Here is a 6,000-nt window from a genome sequence, read left to right on the forward strand (position 1 = left end):
TCTTCCATGTCTCCGTGTCTTTGCACTGCAATTGCAGCCAGTAGAATGATGGTCACAAAGCCTAGCTGCATTTTCTACTGTGAAAAATCACCAATTAAAGCTTCTAAAACTCTTAACAACTGAACATGTTCCAATACGTCTGATCTGAAATTGGGGGAAAATTAACATCAGCAACCAAGATTACAGGTTACCCTGATGTAGCCGTGTAGGCTACATAATGTAAACACTTGTATAGTGTGCCTGGAGCAGATACAGAAATCCGCCACGAGCTGACGTCAGCTTGTCTCAAAAGTAGAAAAAAAACTAGTATTCAGAATGTTTTTTTGCTCAGAAGGGTTACACTTAGCTACATTTACCTTAATCTGAAACTTCGGCCATGTTTAATGATGGAAAATAAATAAAAACATAAAGGCACCCTTTAAACACAAAGCATGTGTTGTCTGTGTGTGAATGCATGTGTACACAAGGCTGTGCGCTTGTGGATATGATTGAGAAAGAGTGAAAAATCTTGAAACAGGAAATGTGCTAGGAGAGCAATTTTCTTTTCTTTTTTCTTTTTTTTTCAAAAGGAATCCTTGTGGAGTCCAGTTTGTTTCTTCTCTTTACAGGCGGGTAGAAGTGGAGAAGAGGAAAAAGCAGGTAGCGGAGGGGTTTCGGGGGCACGGGAATAAGAAAGCGGCAGGTAGCTGTACATTTCACAGTTGATTAATGAGTCAGTGGGATGATGTCTCTTATCAACACTCTGCACATGGCGGAGAGAGAAGAAAGGTTTACTGGGGCTAGGAATGCTCCAATCACAGACGGCTCCCATTGCCGTCCCATCATTCCTTTCTGTGCTCACCCACCTGTTTTTGTTGGTGCCTCTTCTTCTCTTCTCCGCAGCAGTTTGTTGCTGATGCAATTGGACCCTCTACTCCTGTTAGGTAAGGTGCCAATGAGTTTTGTCTGAGAAATGAGTGATACATCTGCTACTGTGCAGTTCACAGTGTGTATCACAGTCTTTGTTTGGAGATTACCACGGAAACTGATGTAAACCCTTGTAATGAGTTGTTTAATGTGGCTTATGTCATCATGCAAGAGAAAAGTATAGTAGGCTGCCTGCTGACAGCTAAAAAAGAGCCTCCAGTAAAATATTAGTAATAGTTACAGATGTGCTTGAAAATATATCACTTTCACGCTCGACAGAACTGGATGTTTGATATAAACTCCTGTTTATCAAGTTTGATACGCAGCCTGGGTGTGATCATCCTTGATAAATACTGTATGTATGGCATGCACTAATGGCTCTCAAAACCACTGTGATATGAGTTGAGAATGATAGTTATTTTGGCGCCTGGGCAGAAAAATTCCAGCCACAGCGTGTATCCTTAGCACTGTAATACACTGTGAACATAAATCCCAGGGTGAAAAAAAAATAAAAAAAAATGAGAAAAGAGCGAGCAGCAGACAAATAAATTCAAAGTAATGGAGTGTTCATATTGTTGTGTGTAGTATATATATCCTTGTGAGATAAAATATTACTTTAAAAAATGTTCAGATGTTTTTGTTACGGCCTGTAAGCCAAATTATGTTCTTTGTGCTTTCATTTGTTCCACTAAAGGTGTTAATATTTTACTATGATGTGAGAAATCCTTTCTGCTTGATCGACTTGCAATATGTTTTTAATGGCAGTTGCAGGGAATTAAAGTGATTAGAGACAGATGCAACACCAGAGAGTCTGTCTTTCTCTGGATGGACTGCAGAGTTACCTATTGCTGTAAAGAAGACTTTTTTACCTTTCTAAGATAAATCAGAGAAGACAGAGATGGGGGAAAAAGACAGATGTGAAAAGCAGATCTGTTAGCTTTAAACCCAGCAAATCGCAGCAACATGGGATTGCTTCTTTTCTCTTGAGTGTTTATTATTTAGCACATTATTTACAGCGGGAGAAGGAATAATAACACTTGACACTGAAATTAAAAAAGAGCAACCTGGGATACTCTTTATAGATTCACTTTGCTACTCAAGCTGAGACTACAGGTGTTTTTAAATTACAAAATCTTGCTTATTGGAACATTTATGATGCTTTTTGGAATTTCAGCATGCGCCTTCATTAAATGCATTTTTCAGACACTCATTAAATAAAACAAAGGTTGGCCAAAGTGGTATGCAAGTGGTGGCGTTCCAGATGGCAGCGAGAGGTAATTGAAAAATGTGAACTTCCATTCCCTGCATTCATGCAACCTAAGTGGTGGCTGTGCACAAATATTTCCGCCTCTCCAGTGGATTTCCTGCATGACAAGAGGAATTTGATGATTACAAATGACAAAGCTGCAGTGCGACCTTTTTAGTTTGTTTTAAACATTACATAATAACAAGCGTGAAAAGCCTGTAATATGAAGAATATTTCCACATCCTGTCCATGACATGCCTGAGAAACAGTCTGACATATTGTATCTAGTTCAAGGTCATTGATGACATAATGACAATAGCATAGTATAATGAAAGTGCCTCTTCACGTTGTGACATCTGGATTTGAAGGTCAAGTCACTGGCGTATTCATGTCATGATGCTCAAAAGGCCCGTGAATTCTTCAAATACCGACAGACTGTTTTGAAAGAAAGGCTGGAATCCTGCAGATATTCTGGTCTGAAAAAAGTGAATGTCTGATGCATTTGAAAAAGTTAAATGGTCTGAAAAATTGTAAGAGTTTTCTCCAGACTTTTCTATTAGTTCATCTGACTGTTGACACAAAAACTTTTGAGAGGGATGACAGCCCTGCCAGACACTGCTGTCCTCTCTGTCTATTCAGTATCCAGTCAAGTTGGTTTAACCCTCCTAAAACCTTTGTGCATGTAAGCTCAAGTAACTGTGGTGGACTGCAGTGGTATTCTAACTGTTTTTATTAGTGAGCTTAGGCTTAATGTGATTACAAAACGACTCAGTTTGTCAGCAAAGCCCATTATGAATATGTAGGAGTTTTTAGAAGTGACCGATGGCAAAATCTTGTATATATGTAATTGGAAAAGAGCCAGTAAGGCCTGTATCTTCTTTATGTTGACACAGTATATGAGAACAATGCATGCATATTGATTTTTTTTAAAAGGCTTTCTTTTACCATTAAATGATGTTGTTCTTTTAATGAATTGTTAAACTGTCTCTGCAGTTGCCACATAAAAAATGGTGTTACTTATGACGCGTCGTTTGACAAGTGAAAATTGTTTCGTGAAGAGGAGAGAAACACAGAGACGGAGGGAGAGACTGTAATTGGAAATCAAAACAAGGGCCATATATTTTTTTTTTTTAAGCAAACATCTTCGTTGTCTGCTGAGGAGAGTGGACAGCAGTATTGAACCAGACCACTTGAGATGTAATTCCTTGCTCCAATGAAGAAAGACTGGACATTTCTATTGTCAAGACCAAGAAAAAAAGTGAAGGTGAAAGAAAGAAAGAAAGAAAGAAAGAAAGAAAGAAAGAAAGAAAGAAAGAAAGAAAGAAAGAGGGGGACAGAGAGAGAGGATGAAAGAGAGGCATCAGCGAGAACAAAGAGGCGTTGGAGGGAATGCAGGAAGGAGGGAGAACAGGACTCAAGCTAGTGGAGCTGTGAAACAATCCGATATAGATTCTGCCATGGCTGCGCGACTTTGACTGCGTCATGCTCAGCCCTCTGCCTCTCACATGTGGGGTGGTTATTGATGGAGCCGTCATATCCAGGCTGAACATCTGTAATGAAATTCTACTCCTCTTATTGGATTTGGCGATGGGATCTCTGTCTCTCTCACAGCTGTAGTCTGGGCTTTATTGCACAGCCAGAGCCATCCTGTGGAGGGCACATATATACACACACACGCACACACACACACACTATACAGTACTGTATGTAGGGATTATGTTGCTGCTCACCATTGTTTACCCTCTCTGGATTGGTCTGTCAACACTGCATTTTTACTGTATTTTCATACTGTTTTTCATTCTCAGAAGAATGTTGCCAATTGAATCAGGAGTTAAATTTTGTTTGCGCCCTCTGAAAAACATATTATTCTTGCAAAAGCAGAGGGCAGACAGCAAACATAATGGACGCAGGCTTCCAGAGAAAGAAGCAGGAGTGAAAACCAACCCGAGTTGGTATCAGCAGTGGCTGCAGGCGGCTTGCAACAATAGGTGTTGGTGGAAAGAGCTCTGCGAGTGGTATTATGGAGGGAGAGCAGGAACGTAGCCTAATAGAATGAAATAGTAGAATACAATAGATTTGAACAGAATAGAGTAAACGGAATTGTATAATGCACAGCAAATTTAAGAATAATTTATCAGTAACGCACTAGAATGAATATTACAGTGGACCATGAAGAGCCGCTGTGGCCACGGGAGGAGCTTTCATCTGAATTTCCAAAGGGAGGAAAAGGAAAGGCAAGAGAGCAAGAAAGAGGGACAGCACAAACAGAGCGAGGAGACAGAGTATAAAATTCACATGACAGGTCTCGTTATCTTGAATGCAAATGCCGGCTGTGTGTTTGCTGGAGTGACACATTGGTTCTTTTATTGATAAATTGAGGACCGCTATGCTATAATGCTACCAATATACTTTGCAAGGGCCCGAGTAAAGGACCCACTCTAAAGGCATAGATGATGACAGACTGTTTAGACTGCCTCTCATTACTCTTGCACCTCCCGGCCCAGCGAGTTTACATGTTTATGACGTACGCCAGCAAAAGATTCATTATTCCTGCGCCTGTGGTGATTTAAAATGGTATGGGTGGATTTTTGGATTACAGGAGCTCTCTCTCTCAAAAAAAAAAAAAAAAATAAGCTTGGTTTTTCTCACTACTGGAATATTTTAATTTAGAGCAGATGACCCATCAAAGCACCTCCTGCAGATGAAACAAAACACCTGCAAATACACCAACAGTTTTTCATCAGATTTGCTTGGCTTTTGCAATCAGCTTTTTGGGAATTTTTTATGTAATCAATGATTACAGTTTTTCCTAGATGAGGTAGGAGGAAGGGATTGATAGACAGCAACCCCTTTGAAACTCTATTGATTATATTTTCAGCACTGCTTTGGTGATAGAAATTTATCTAGTGCCAACATTTTCCATAATAAAGCTTTTCTACTATTCTTCACGTCATACCACAACTTCAACCATCTAAAACATCACTACATCCATACAAGACACTGTGAGGTGTGAAAATCCATTATGCAAATATATTCAATCCATACCTCTATGTTGAAGGGGCCAATGTAGGCGCTTGCATTCTCTCTGTGGACATGCACACACTGCCTATAACCTGATGCAAGTGTCTTCCAGACTTGTAATCATATTTACGTGAACGGTGCATATTCCAGAAGGAGTTCTGTATGAAACCCAGTCACTGGGGAAGGATTTTAAAGGCCAACCTCAGTAAAACATCACTATTATAAAACAAAGAAAAAGCACAGCCAGCAGTCCAGCAGTGTGTTGATAAGTATTCAGAGAAAAAAGATTGTCATTGAAAATCCAGAAACCCAGTTCACGCTGCATATCTTAAGGAGATCCACAATTCATTCCATTTCTTTCTCTTTGATGAGCAAGAGTTTCCCCTGCTGCAGGGCTGCACAACAACTTGCTGCCCCTCGACCAATTAGAAAATTACTCAGCATATGAAATACTGTACACCAGTGCTTCATCAATTACTGTAAAACAGAGTATTTCGCTGCTCCAGCAAATCTGCCGCAACTGTGGCGGTGGTCTTAATTATTTCCCGGTGTTAGCAGTCATATCATAACCAGCTGCAAATAATATTAATGAATTATAAATATTTAAGTGTACTGCAGAACCAAAAACAGGGGGCGGGGAGGGGGGGGGGGAGGGGGGGGGCTTATAGGTGTGGACTTGTTGTTGGAATGAAGTGACTCTTATTGGGGATCACTCATTATGACTGAGATGACGTGTCAACGTATCAAACAGTATTGATAAAAAATGCATTATCATAATGAATACTGCGTTTGTCAGTATCAGCAGCCAGTAAATTATAAACTGTAAA

This window comes from Epinephelus fuscoguttatus, linkage group LG6 (genome assembly GCF_011397635.1).
Source record: "Epinephelus fuscoguttatus linkage group LG6, E.fuscoguttatus.final_Chr_v1".
In the NCBI taxonomy this organism is placed as follows: Eukaryota; Metazoa; Chordata; class Actinopteri; order Perciformes; family Serranidae; genus Epinephelus; species Epinephelus fuscoguttatus.